Raw genomic sequence first — 16,028 nt, forward strand, 5'->3', positions numbered from 1 at the left:
CTGGAATGAAGTAACATATTTTCATAATCTGTAGAGTTGTGTTGCAACCATTGGAAAATTTTTATGATTTTTTTCAAAGTGTAAAAGGAATTTTAATGTCTGTTTTAAAAAACAAAAACCATGCAAGAACTAGCTGATTTCCACATTGCAATGTGATACCATTTAAATATTACTTATATTTTAAAGACTTTTTCATGTTAACATTGGAGCTACCAATGCATGTTTTAAAGATATTTTAAAAGCAAAAAGGCAGTGAAGCTTCCGTTCTCATAATACATGTTGGACTATCTATTAAAACTAGACTGGGGATTATCTATTAAAGCTAGACTGGGGCTAAATAATAAACAGGAAATCACACTGGAAACTAAAAAAATTCTTAACAAGTTTCTAAATTGAGACATCATGCCAAACCATAGTTGCACTAAACCATAATACTTCTCTAAACCATCATTTGAGCTTCCTGATATACAACAGGAAACTCATGGTTCAGAATTGCTTGGCAGCTTTATTCTCAGCACTATGTTTAAGTTTATGTTCATAATGCAGCAGCCTCTGGAGGCAGAGCTATGGCCACAGTTAATGTGTCCAAGTCAAGGCTTTATGTCAAACTATTGTTTGAAACTACCATTTTGAAACAGTGTGTGTGCCTCAAGTTCACTTTTTGTGGAATGTGGGTACCACCCATAAATGTTGCATTACCTTCATCTCTCACACTGCTGTGAATAGAAATCATATACAGTAGTCCTAGTTTTGTTTTAGTTAAAGACCATTAGTCATATTTAATCATTGCTGGCTGGCCCCAGAGATGCATTCAAATCCCCATGCGTGTCAAAAGATAAATCCTGCTGATTCTCATTCAGCTCTTCATGTTACATGCATCTATCTTCCTTAGTGGACCTAGTCAAGTGGAATCAGAGTGACCTTTTTGATGTGTCTTCTAAGTCTTAATTATGCAGCCTAAAATAATGCCAATCCTGAACACTGCCTTTTTAATTCTATGCCTTATGTATTGTCCCACATAGAGTAACTGAATTAACTCTCCCTTTTTATTCTCCTTCCACAGAATTCCCTTCCTTAACCATAGGGGTTTTACTTTGATTTATTCCTATGATGCAGTGAGCCAAACTATCAGAAAAATGTTTTGAGAAAAGAAGTGACTAGTCCAATATTTTTCAGCTAGAACTGAACCTGAAATCTCTTGATTGCCTTGAGCATTAAATGGTTCAGTGATCAAGCATTAAAGTGGCTCTGCCGTGAATAGTAACCGCCTTTTTGATCCAAGACAGGGGTATGGGAGAAAAAGCAACTAACGATGAAAATATGGAAGAAAAGGCTCTGAGATTTTGTAGTTCTCTTGCATTTCTCTTGACCTCAGGTACAAACAGTATTTCCTCTGCTTGCATGAGGAAAGCTAAAACCTGTATTTAAAGGTCATTATGAAATTTCTTGAACTGTACACTCTTGGTTATTATCTGATGTTCACTCATATAGTCGAATAGTTCAGATGAGGTCCTACTAAAAGAATGCAAGGCCATCAAGAAGAAGGTGACAGTCAACACAAGACCTACAACCATACTGTATTCTTTTATCAGCCCAGTCTCAGAATGGATTTATGAATAGATCCTGGATGGCCCTTTTGTTCCCAGCCTTGTTTAAAAAATAAAACTTGCATTCAGGATTGTATCAGTTTATTCATAAAAATTACTAAATTAACTGCTGGCCACAGATTTATTTAACTTATGGATCATCCAGTCCCTGCTGGTGCAGGGCTCTGGGCAGTGTACATAATAAAACAACGATACAAAAGAATATTTAAATAGCATTAAAACAACAACCTAAAAGATTCAAATGGTGGATTCCAATTATTTCCAGTTTCAGACTATCGAACACTTCGCAGGTGGGGGAGGGAGGATAGGGAGAACACAGAGAACAGAAGCAGGTGCCACTCAAGATGGTAACCATCGCTGTCCTCAACCACCAAAAGCCTGACAGAACATCTATGCCTTACAGGCCCTGAGGAATTGCATAAGATCCCACAGGGCCCTGATGGTATCCGGCAGAGAGTCCCACCAGGTTGGGGCCAAGGCCAAGAAAGCCGGATATCTTTGGGGCAGGGGATCACCAGCAAATTGCTGTCCCAGAAATATAACAAAGGAGGCAGTCCCATAGATTCGTCAGTACACATTCCCATGTGCATCAGGTTCAGTAGGGCCGACATAAACATTATGATACAGATACTCATTCAGATCCGCATCTATTGCATACATGGCTCTCCTTTAGTAGACTGGGAGAATTGACACAATTTGTTTTATGGAAATTATATTACGAGCAGGAGTCTATATTAATCTGCACAGGTGTATTTGGATTTGTGTAAATGTATGGTAATGATAACATACATGTTGCTTGTGAATTAATAATAGACTCTTTAAAAATCATTGCAACCTTTCAGTGAACTGGATAGAAATATTTCTGTTTGCACAGTACACATCTACCAAGTAAACTTCCAAAGTCAGGTTTCAGGGCTATGGTGTGTGTGTATGCATGTACATGTTTGTATGTATGAGAGACACACACAGCCTGCGACATCAGGAGTGCCTTCTTTGGACTCAATATATCCCTTAGAAATTGTAAGGCACCGTGGAAAGCTGTGCTGAATCCAGATGTGGAAAATATATTTTGTCACAACAGGAAAAAAAATAGCAAGACAACTCAGGTTTAGTTGTGGAAACGAAATTAAATTCCTATTTAAATTACACTTCAAGTTATGCTATGATACCAAAAAGCAAGGAATCGTTCCAACTGTCCTTCAGTTAGAAGTGAATGTAACGAATGTAATTGGAGAAAACCAGAACTGCTCTGACAACATTTGCCATAATTTCTCCCCAAAACAATCAACAGAAATTGACAGATGTAACTGAACTTATTATTAAAAGGAAAGCAAGACCAGCACAATGAAATATCAAAAACCCTCTGAGACTGTGATTTCAACGCCTGTATTACATGGTCCAAGCCACCAATGAAATCCAGGGTTGCTATGCAGACAATGGATAATCACCTGTTTATGTCTTGCCTTAAAAACTCTACAGGGTCACCATAAGTCAGTTGTGACTTGATGGCACTTTCTATCACTCATTATGCTAAGAGCTGCAGCCTTAATTTCTAGCAAAACTGAAAAGCATTTCATAAAATTTTAAACTCATCTAACTAACAAAACACAAAAATATAGCTTATTACGGTGGAAAAGATTATATTGTACAGTATTCTCCAGTCTTATTTCAAAAAGTTTTCCTAATTAAGTCATCTAAATCTATTTAGAAGAAAATATCTGCAAATGTCAGTTTTAAAGTATAAAACTGCATAACTGTAAACCATGAGCCTTTTCACTGACTAGGATATTTACCTATGCAGAACATTAATTCATAGGGTTGCCATAACTTGATGGCACTTCTCTCGCGGCATCTCTCCATCTCTCCCTCTCTCTCTCTCTCACACACACACACACAGTACTACTTTTTAAATGCTTCATTAGAATACCAATGTACGTGTTGCATAAAAACAAGGTCTATTAACAATGGGTTGGATCCAAGGATTCACTTCCACTAACTAAACTTCCACTGCATCAGATGAAGAGTTCTCATTTAGTAGAAGTAATCATTGGATCTAACTCAATAGATTCAAACTAATACGTATCCACACTCTGGAAAAAGGATCATATATCCTTACTCTTAGCCATTTTATAAACCTAAAGCAACACAAATACAAGTCAAGAGAAGTCCTAAAATGGCACTGAATCTCTAAGTTACTGTGAAGTTGTTCTTCTGTTACATGCCAGAGTTGCTATGGCTCCTGGTCTGAACAGAATGTGATTTTTTGCCTGATCTTTCCTTTAGTTTGTAATTTACACTAATATGAATATCTCACCATTATTTGTTCAGCTATACATTTGCTCCTTTTTAATAAACATCATAACCAATTTATTTGTTCTCTATTTGTTTTGTGTTAATACAACACCAAAAGACACAGCCCCGTATTATCTAGTCCAGTAATCAGGATATGTTTACTCCAGCTGTTTTGGTTCAACTGGTGAGCAGGCCTCACTTGTATGCTTTATTATGGGAAACAGAATACCCATTATAAATAGGTTTACTTTGTATTCCTCTCAATTTTGTTCAGAGATTAACCATACCATCCATGCAAGCCTGTTTCTTCAAACTCCCAGCCAAAATATTTACATCAACCTCTAATTTTGTAAAAGTGCAAAGGAACTTTCTGGGCTGCCATGTGTAGTTAATGACTTATTTACTTTCCCCCTCCCATTCTATCTGCATGTGTACTAGGAAGGCATGAAAAACACAGAAGCAAATAGCAACAATTTGGGGGGGAGAGGAGGCCAAGTCACAGGACATCCTTAATGCACAGCTGCTGCAGAACACAGTCTGTCCAGAGTTCCTAATTAGTAGTATGCACCAAAGGAACTCATGTAACTGCCACAAGCAGGCTTTTAGCACAAAATATATGTCCAGTTATTTCCATACTAAAAATTTATCCATACTGAGTTCAATGTACAATGGTGACATGCACACACTCCTCCCCTGTGAAATTCAACACAGGCTTCCACCTGGCAACTGCACACTGAGGTCATGCAACACAACTCGTAGCAAAAAGTCAAGACCACAAGAAAAATAAATTAAACAAGATATAGTTTTTACCGGTTTCAGTGAAAAGCAGCCAGGTTTTAATATACTTTTGCACAATAGTTATGGACCACTACAGAACTTCTGGTGTATGTAAATTATAGATCTTCATCCACTGTACGTAGTTCATTTTAATATTCAGAGCATATACCTATCTTGCATTTAAAGTAGTACAAATACAGGTAAACTACTTCATACAAATCTTCCCAATAATTTCTGCCTTTTAAAAAATTAATGGACGGGAATTTTTTCCCCTTCCATACATCAAGTTTTTACATGAGACTCCTAGTGGTGTGACTCATCCAGACTTCTGATCAACCTACTTTATTCTAGATGCCCTACACCATTCACTGGGACCTCAATTCCTTTTCTTTTCCAGTTGAGCGTTTCCATTATACTACTTAGTTCATTTCTTAAAATTGATGAATTTCAGCTATCCATGTTAAATAAACTTTCAATACCCTATACATAAGGCAAGCCATCCAGGCAACACAAATATTCAAAAGATTCCCTGAATTTCTATACTATTAATTAAAACCATTGCATCTTTTTAAAAAGTGTACACAATCAAAGGTTCCAAGATAATTTAACACCAGGCTACAGAAGAGAGAGAAGAGTGGGAAAATTCAAAAGCTGCTTGTGTGCGCTACCAAACTTTGCTTTGTAATTCTCTAGCAGAACTCCTTTAGAAACATTCTCAAAAATAGTTCCCCATTTATTTCCTGGAATTGTTTCATTACTAGCAGAAATTAAATTACTACTTAACAATAGTATTTCTATGTTCTTTCCCCTAATGTTACATCTAATGTTTCCCTAATGTTACATCTAGGAAAACTATGATTAAGCTTCCTATCGTCATTTGACCAAGTCCTATGTTAGACAACAGAGCTTATTCCCAGGGAAATGTCCATAAGATTGTGTTCCCCACTACATACAGGGGCTCTAAAATTCTGGCTGCAATCCTAAGGATGCTTTCAGGTGGAGCATGCATTCTCTTTTAGGTGGCTTTGGTGTATTTTTGCATAATAAAACACAATACTGTGATTCTGTGATCAGTCATACCTGCCAATAAACACAGGACAACTGTGCTACTTTACTTGGCAAGCTCTCTAGATATAAAATCAACTACCCTCACAAACTGAACTCATATCTACAAACTCTGAGTATAGTAGAACCTTAAAAGGCCTACAAAATTTTCTAGGGTATAAGTGTTTGTGTGTAAAATCTTACTTCAGTTATCTTACAAAAGCTTATACCCTGGAAAATACCCTGGTCTTTCAAGGTACTACTTGACTCATATTTTGTTCTGCTACTTCACACTAACATGATTACTCACCTGAAGTGACCAGATATACACAATTATACAAAAATTATCTCATATTCGATGAAGGAGCCAATGTGTTTACCTACTGCATAACTTCTCAAGGCAATCTTTGCCACATGAGGATACCCTGTTATTCTGAGGTAACCACTATGTTAAACTATCGTCATTTGATTGATGAGTCCTCTCAACCCCTTCCTATTTTCCACATAAACAAAAGGAGGAAAAGGGACCATATGCAGCTGACTGAGAATTCATAAACAGAATGGGATAAAATACTCACCTGGGGGATGGCATGCCACATCTTCTCTGTGCTGTTGCAAATACTTACCTTGCCTTACTGTAGGTGGCTAAGATGCTGAAATAAGAGATACTAGGTGGGGCTGTCAGCCCCCTCCCTGTCTCTCTCAATAGCAGAGGATACTTACCCATCAGGGATAGTATTCTTCCTTACCATGCTGAAAGCAGGAGCAGACAAGAGCAGGAGGCAGCAGCAAAAATTGGCAGCGCTGCAGCAAATGAGAGAGAACCGTGCAGTTAACCGGTGTCAATCTCTTCCTCCAGTTATCACAGGGCCATCCTAAGGGCCAAACTAGCTGTGACAGCCACAGACTCATGTGGGGACTAGCATGACCAACTAAATATAAAATGCAGACCGGGAAGGAAATTTTTGGAGCAGAAAGGCATGAGGTGAGCTGAATGTCCCCATAGCCTGGCTCCAGCCAAGATCCTTTCTAGTACGGGAATCCAGCTGAGGAGAAAAGCACCTGGGGAATACACTGCAGGGATTCAGCACCTCAACAAGTCTAAAGCTCAGAGACTAAGAGACTGAAGTAGATCCAGGTTCAAATATGCCAACAAAGGGGTCTGCCACGTTCCTATCTAGCTTGGCCTTAAGCAGAGAGAGCCAGGGGAGAGGAGAAACATGCCGGCATACATTGTGGGTAAGTTAAACCAAGCTTGTCCGTTGCCAGTGACCTTTCATTAGCTACTGAGAAGTGCAGCAGAAAGAGAAGAAAAGGAAAAGCAACTGCCCCTTTCTTCACCTGGCTGCCAAAATGAACCGGGGGGGGAGGACAACGAAGGCTCTGCTGCAGCCTGGAGTGAGAGTTGCCCCTCCAACCCCTTCGCCTGAGGCATTGATTCTTACTCCTACGAGGGCCAACAGCCCTCAGTTTTGGAAGCAAGGGGGGAAAGGACGCAACGGACTTGATGAAAGTCTCCTAACGGAGGACACGGCGCTGTGAGGGGCCTCACCACCACCGCTGATGATGGCGGTCATCGGCCTCAGGCGAGGGCGTGTAACAGCCTATTTCCCCCCTCCCCACCTTTAGCTCAGCCTAAGAAGCTACGAAGCGATAGCTTGAGGAACTACTAAAACCAGCCTCGGTAGGGCCAGCCTTTGCGTGAAGACCGCAGGCCGCTCGTACCCTCTGAGAAAATCTTCTTCCGAGAGAAGAGAGTCAGGACGCAACAGCACGCAGGCTCCCCAAAAGCCCTTGTACTGCGCATGCTCTCCAACCGGTCCGTTCCGCGAGATGTGGGGAAACGACGCACCTAACGCGCATGCTCAAGAGATTGTGTTGCCCGATGCATGCCCTACGATTGGGTTAGGGAAGAGAACGGCGCTGTTTCTGCGCAGGCTCGGTAGAAAGCCCTCGTTCTGTGATGTACGGGAGAGGAGACGGTGCTGAGGATGGCATGGCGTAGTTTCAGCGCGCATGCTCATTTCGCCAAACGGCAAAATGGGCAAAGCGGTCATAGATGGAACTCCGGACGAGGGGGAGGGGGCTGGGTGACTTGTTCCTGAGTGGTGCTTTTCTGCATTGCCGTCCCTCAAGCTCTTTTTAAGAACACGAAAAGGTCCTAAATGTGTACTAGAAAGTAATAGATGGCATTTGGGATAAGAACGCTGTTTATTCCTGGCTGGGTGGTCAGCCGTGTTGGTCTGAAGCAGTAGAACAAATTTAGAGACCAGTGGCATCTTTACGACTTCGTTCTTAAAAGTGCCACGGGGCTCTAAATTTGTTCTGTTCATGTCTGGTTCACTCAGGTTGTTATTTGGGCTATGATTCCAGAACGCTGAATATTGAAATAAATGTCTTTAATGTACTAGTGTCCTTTTGGTGTAGTAGTTAAGAGCAGCGCACTGCTCTTAAGAGCAGCGCACTGTAATCTGAAGAACAGGATTTGATTCCCCACTCCTCCACATGCAGCCAGTTGGGTGACCTTGAGTCAGTCACAAGTTCTGTCAGAGCTGTTCTCTCAAGAGCAGTTCTCTCAGAGCTCTGGCAGCCCCACCTACCTCAAAGGATGTCTGTTGTGGGGAGCACTGTTCCCTCTAAGCTGAGTTAGTGTGAGCTAGCTCACAGATTTTTAGCCTCCGGTTCACACATTTTTGTCTTAGCTCAGGAAGGATGGTTCCAGAGCAAAAAATTTATGCAGGAGCCAAATCCTTCGCTCACAGCTTTAATGCCAGGAGCTCACCAAGTAGAATTTTTGCTCACAAGACTCCACAGCCTAGAGGGAATATTGGTGGGGAGAGGAAGGGAAGGCGATTGTAAGACACTCTGAGACTCCGACTGAAGGGCAGGGTATAAATCCAACTCTTTTGTTTTATTTTCCTACCATGTGACACACTACCACTACTACTTGCAATCATGATGGAAATACCAACAGCCCAGTGAAGAGTGGAATTCCATGTACAATTCTGGTCAACATATCTCTAAAAGGACTTTGCAGAGCTGCAAAGCACAGAGGAGAGCAAGCTAGATGATGAGGTTGGAGCACTCTCTCTATGAGGAAAGGCTGAAGAGTCTGGGACTTTTCAGTTTAGAAAATAGATGGTTAAGGGAGGTTTATAATATGGGTGGAGAGAGCTGACAGAGAATTTTTTTCTCCCTCTCATAGGGATGCCAGCCTCCAAGTGGGACCTGGGGATCCCCCGTGAATTCCAGCTCATCTCCAGACTACAGAGATCAGTTCCCCTGGAGAAAATGGATGCTTTGGAAAGTGGACTTTATTGCATTTTACCCTACCAAGGTCCCTGTCCTTCCCAGGCTCCATCCTCAAATCTCCCAACCTGGATCTGGCAATCATAAACCCCCCCCCATCCCCTGCTGGTGGCTGGGGGGACCTGGCAACCCTATAAATACTAGAACTGGAGGGCATTTAATGACGCTGATGGGAGGTAGGCTCAGGACAGAAAAAGGAAATACTGCTTTACACAGAGAATGATTAAAATGTGGAATTTGCTGTCAGAGGCTGTAGTAATGGCCACAGGAATAAACAGCTTTAAACGGGGATTAGGTAGATTCATGGAGGATAAGTCTATCAGTGGCTACTACCCATGGTGACATCCAGAGGCACTAATCCTCTGAATCCCAGAGCTAGAAGGCAACATCAGAGGAAGGTCTCAGCCTCTGTGCCCTGTTGTTGGCCGTCCAGAGGCACTGTGTGGGACAGGATGCCGGACTAGATGGACTATTGGACTGATTCAGCAGGGCTCATCTTCTGTTCTTCAGACTGTTACCAGTGCCGGTTGCCAGTAGGGTCGGGGTGGATTGCCCATTTTCTTTACCAAGCAAAATCCTGGTGGGCTGCTGCCTTGTAGACCACCTGTCCTCTCTTCTTAGTAAACTAATGTAATCAAATGTCAATCCTGCCATCTTTTTGATAGCATATTACTTCAGAATAAAACACTGAAGAACTACAGAATCACATAGACATTTTTTTCCAGGACCAGAGAATAGATCTGGTGATGTGCCAAGAGTCACGACAGCCAGTATGGTTCTAGTGGTTGTGCTGATCTAGGTTCTGAGAGGCCCAGGGTTGAATTCCCCCTCTGCCATGGAAACTCGCTGGGTGACTTTGGCCCAGTCCAGTCATACACACTCAGCCTAACCTAACTCACAGTTTAGTAGTGGGGATAAGATGAAGGAGAAAAGAATAATGTTGGCCACTTGGGTCCCCGTTGGGCAAAAAAAAAAAAAGCACTTTAAATGAAGTAAGTAAAATATTAACAAGACAATCGGTCTAAACGAAGTTTACTTACCTGAATATAGATTTGTTATGCGGCTTGTTCTTCCTGGATACCTAAGAGAAATCTTAAGCAGGTTTACTCAAAGGATGTTCAGACATTAAAATCAAAACAGAACAAATTGTTTTTAAAGTTCCTCTTGATGGATTTGGATAAAAATAACTTAAAGGAATCCAATCTCTTCTTCTTCAAAAAGGCTCTGGTTCAAATCTCATACTTACTATAAACCAGTGAGGTGACCTTAAGCTAACTGTCCTCTTACAGTCTCAGTACAACCTGTGCAGTATGGTAATACCAACGTTGATTTACCTTGTCAGGCTGTCATACTGTTGTGCCAGAGGCCGTTTTCTTTCCTGAGGCAAGGGCCATTCCTAGATGATTTGGGTGGTCAAAGAATGCTTGGCAAGGCAAGACACTGTGGTATAGAAATACTTTAATTGCAAAACGTAAAACAAACAACAATGTAAAGATCCTCAGGGTCCTTCAGTTGCTGCAGGCTTCTTAGCAGCAACAATTTCCAACAGCCCCAGTGCTTCTGTTTCCTCTTCCTGTTATTATAGCCTGCTTACATACAGCCTCCTAGCATAAGCATTGCCTGACAGACATGCTGAGTCAGGCTCCAGTATCTGCACCTGACATCTCATTTTTAGGAAGAGAAATGATTCTGCAGCTACTTGGATACCTTAAGCTCAGGTTTCTTCCGCGATAGCACTACACATACAGAGCTGCTAAGCAAATGGATGCTTTGAATACTTAAAACACAACTCAGCAAATGCTAAGAACTGTTACTACTAACTGAGAACACAGCCACAGTATGTCTACCTATTCAGTTGCCAAGGCTACTTTTCCTGCCTTTCACTTGCCATGCTCGGGGTATACATTTGGCAAATCACACACAGGAAAAAAAGCTTCTCTTCGGCTGCATCAGTTGAGGCTGCCAAGGAAGGGGGAAGTTAGCTTGGTAAAATACTTTCATCAAGAAACATGCCCCACACATAGAAAATGAGAGTGTCAAGGAAAAGGACCCAGCCTAACTCCCCCAAATGCTACCTTTCCTCTATATTCAGGGCAAATTTATTGGTGTAGATTGTTCAAAAACATATATAAAGGGCAGACATGTGGCTCCCTGCACTAAAAGGTCTCAGGTTCAATCTCCAACAATTCCACTTAAAAGAATCTGGCAGTGAGTGATGTGAAAGACCTCTTGCCTGAGATCTGGAGTGCCACTGCCAGTCTGAATAGGCAGCATCGAGTCGACCCTGACAGGCCAGTGGTCTGACTGTAAGCTGTAAAAGGTAAAAAGGATTCCTTTAAGCAGTGGAAAGCTAGTCACAGTGAGGCTGATAAAACGGAACACAGGCTATGGCAAATAAAATGCAAGTCTGTGGTCAGGCAGGCAAAAAGGGAATATGAGGAGCATATAGCAAAAAACGTAAAAACCAACAATAAAACTTTCTTCAAATACATTAGAAGCAGGAAACCAGCCAGGAAGGCAGTGGGGCCCTTGGATGACCAAGGGGTAAAAGGAGTACTGAAGAATGATAGGGAAATGGCTGAGAAACTAAATGCATTTTTTGCCTCCGTGTTCACTGTGGAAGATGAGAAGTGCTTGCCCACTCCAGAACCACTGATTTCGGGAGGGGTGTTGAAAGACCTGAGTCAGATTGAGGTGACGAGAGAGGAGCTCCTAAAACTGATAGACAACTTAAAAACTGATAAATCACAAGGCCCAGATGGCATACATCTGAGAGTTCTGAAAGAACTCAAATGTGAACTTCTGGGTCTCCTTACAAAAATATGTAATCTTTCCTTAAAATCTGCTTCCATTCTTGAGGACTGGAAGGTAGCTAATGTTACTCCCATCTTTAATTCTTCACCCAAAGAGTGATTAACACTTGGAATTCACTGCCACAGGAAGTGGTGGGTGCTACAAGCATGGACGGCTTCAAAAGGGAATTAGATAAGCATATGGAGCAGAGGTCCATCAGTGGCTATTAGCCACAAGGTATAGCTAGGGGCTCTGGGGCAAGTGATGCTCTGTCTTCTTGGTGCTTGGGGGGGGTCAACAGTGGGAGGGCTTCTAATGTCCTGGCCCCACTGGTGGACCTCCTGATGGCACTGGTATTTCTGGCCACTGTGTGACACAGAGTGTTGGACTGGATGGGCCTTTGGCCTGATCCAACATTGGCGTCTCTTATGTTCTTATGTTCTTAAGAGAGAGATCTTGGAGTTGTAGTGGATAACTCACTGAAAATGTCGAGACAGTGTGTGACTGCAATAAAGAAGGCCAATGCTATGCTGGGGATTATTAGGAAGGGTATTGAAAACAGATCAGCCAATATCATAATGCCGCTATATAAATCAATGGTGCGACCTCATTTGGAATACTGTGTGCAGTTCTGGTCACCACACCTTAAAAAGGATATTATAGCTTTGGAAAAAGTGCAGAAAAGGGCAACTCAAATGATAAAAGGGTTGGAACACTTTCCCTATGAGGAAAGGTTAAAGCGCTTAGGGCTCTTTAGCTTGGAGAAATGACGACTGAGGGGTGACATGATTGAGGTTTATAAGATTATGCATGGGAAAGAGCAGGTAAAGAAAGAGGTACTTTTCTCCCTTTCTCACAATACAAGAACTCGTGGGCACTCCATGAAACTGCAGAGCGGTCGGGTTAGAACGGATAAAAGGAAGTACTTCTTCACCCAAAGAGTGATTAACACATGGAATTCACTGCCACAGGAAGTGGTGGGAGCTACAAGCATGGACGGCTTCAAAAGGGAATTAGATAAGCATATGGAGCAGAGGTCCATCAGTGGCTATTAGCCACAAGGTATAGCTAGGGGCTCTGGGGCAAGTGATGCTCTGTCTTCTTGGTGCTTGGGGGGGGTCAACAGTGGGAGGGCTTCTAATGTCCTGGCCCCACTGGTGGACCTCCTGATGGCACCTGGTATTTCTGGCCACTGTGTGACACAGGGTGTTGGATTGGATGGGCCTTTGGCCTGATCCATCACTGGCGTCTCTTATGTTCTTATGTTATGTATGACTGACTAGAAGCAAGCCTCATATGTTGAAACCCACCACCTCAGCTGTAGCGTGAAATGCTGCAGTCAACAAAAAAGCTTTACTGCCTGAATATCGATTAATATTTAAAGTGACCCCCCCCCATCTGTAAGAATCACCTTGCACACGTGAACAGAGCAGGGCAGACAAAACACATTTAGCCAAACTGGATACGGCAAGGGAAGTGACAGTGGGGCGACATTTGTTTCCTGCTGCTCTGGACTAACAGGTCATGGAGAAGGGAGCGTCGCTTGCCTAAGGACCTGCCACCACCAAGTGGGGGGGGGCTTCCTCGGGGTATGGAAAACCCAACCCGGATTACTGGTGATGCTGAGCACCAGGTCTAGGGAGAACAGAGGGACTTGCTCAGGCAAGTGAACCAGTCAGCCTCCAGCTTTGTCTTAAGGCCTCCCTTACCCATACACCACTGGGAGGCTCTCACCTCAGCCGTCTTCTCTTGCCACCATCCTGGCTGAAGGCTCCCTCAGACCCCGAGTAAGGTTCCTGCCACTGCCAACCCTCTCCCCCCTCTGCTGCTGACTTCCGGTTCCTGGGCCTGTCACTCAACTTGCCTTTACTGGAAGCCCCCTTTCCTTCCTGCCTGCCTTGCTTTGCTTCTGGCTGACCTGCCCCAGCACTGCAGGACCCAGATGGCACGCATGTGTGCACCAGGCCACAAGAGGGAGCAAAACCCACTGACTGGCTGTCGGGTGACCTTGACACATTTCCCATTTCCTCCTCCTCCTGTTCTCCATAGTTCCTAGACAGAAAGTCAAGAGTGACAGAATCCGGACTGATGTCAAATGGGCCATTGATGCTTTTGGAGAGTCAAAAGAGCACCAATGCATTGCTAAAGGCAGTGGCAATGGGGAGTGAGAGTTGCTGAGCTGGAGACAGTTTAAATTTTAAACACTTTCCCTTACAAGTAGCTCCGCTCTGCTCTCTTTCCGAAAGCTCCATTTGACAATCCTGTGTTTACGTTATATTTTATTTAACATAAATATCACATACACACATATTATTCTAAATAATGCTTTTTAATATCTGGAATGTTTTAATTTTTGCTGCCTTTGGGACCCCGAATTGGGTGGAAAAGCAGCCTAGAAATATCTTTTAAAGGAAAAATGTAAAAATGTAAAAAATTTTAAAGAAAAATTTAAAAAATGGGATCTACATGGATCCTGTAGTTGTTTTCAATTAACTCCCCCAAATTCAGTATCAAATCACATGTCACAGCCGGGACAATGGACTGAACCCTGAAAAATACTTTGCAATGCACAGCACACAAAAACATGGATCCAAGACATGGATCTTCATGAATTTATCTGAGTTTTACATTGAAACAAAATAAAACCACCCTCATATTGTAGATTATGGCTTAGCCTGTTGCTGAAAGGAACCAGGTACATGTTTTTTGTGGTGCTGACTATAAACTTATCTTCTACACCACTCAAGGTAACATACAGAATTTTGGTCAAGGAAAGTATAGATACCCATAAGACAGAAATCAAACACAAACATGCAAAAATAGGTTAACAGATTTATAATATTTAACTAATTTTTGGGGGGTGGACGAAAGACAGGAGGGCCTGGCATGATGTGGTCCATGGGGTCGCAAAGAGTCGGACTCGACTGTGCGACTGAACAACAACAACATTTTTTTTCAATGTTTCCTTGCCTTGTATCAGTTAATTATTATATTTTTGATGCCCAACACCTTGTATAAGCCTCTGATTTGCCGGAAATTTCATCAACAGCATACCAAATGCTTTCGTTACTCTTTATTCTGAAACATGAACTAGAAAAAGACATTGGAATTAACATAGCAGTGATGAGTTCCTCTGCATCTGGGATTATCATATGTTGTGTTTTATGTAAAAAAACATTAAGCACTAAAGCTTCAGTGCTTTAAAACAGACATGCGTATTTGTGGGGAAATTTCAGTCCAGAAATTAATGAAGGGATTAAAAATAAATCATTGTCCATAAACCCCGGTTCCTCACAAAGGACAAGGGTCTTATTTTGGTGGGTCCATGTTTATTCCATATTTCTCCTTCAAAAGTTTCAGCTGTTCTTCCTTTTTCTTCTTATGCATTTATTGGAATGCCTAAAATAAAACAGAATATATGGTGAATAAATCAACTCTCTCTACTCAAATTCTATCAATATTACTAAAACAATCTTATTTTCTCCTATTTAACCAAGTAGTTTTGCAAACAACAGAAAATCAAGATGCATCATACTTATGGCTGCAATCACATACGCTAAATAATCCACTTTCAATCCACTTTCCAACTGGGTTTTGCCAGTTCACACAGTGGATTAATTAGTGTGTGTGATCACAGCCTATGTCTGAAGATGTGCATGTATTTAATTCCTCAAAACCCAACCAGGCCCTTTGGAAAGGGATCAATGCCACATTCAGAATCAAACAATATTGTACAAGAAGCCTCCCATTTTGCCACTGCTTTAGGTTCCAGTTGTTGGGAGAAATATTTATTAAAATAATTATAAGTAAACAAATATAGGATCCTACATTCAATGGAGAGGACTCAAATGTGCCTAATAGCAGGGAGGTGTTCAAATTGTTATCAACTTGTGAACAGCCATTCTTCTCAATTGTATGTGGCAATTAATCACCTCCACATAATCCAGCAATGAAGTGTTTGTAAACTGCAAACTGTTTCAGGTCAATGTGCCAAAAATAACTAAATCAAGTCATGCATGAGTATGCAAACACGAGGATCACAGATCTTTCCAACATTCCACCCATCCTAGCAGTCCTTTAGGAAGACAGGAAGGTTTATTCCTTCAGTTTTCTAACTCTTGTTGTCCCACCAACAAGGGTCCCTTAGCCACTAATACTGATGTGGATCTCTTTTTTCTAATGCAGAGGGATACTGCAAATGTCTCT

Source organism: Gekko japonicus, unplaced genomic scaffold (assembly GCF_001447785.1).
Source record: "Gekko japonicus isolate JY-2015 unplaced genomic scaffold, Gekko_japonicus_V1.1 scaffold335, whole genome shotgun sequence".
Taxonomy (NCBI): Eukaryota; Metazoa; Chordata; class Lepidosauria; order Squamata; family Gekkonidae; genus Gekko; species Gekko japonicus.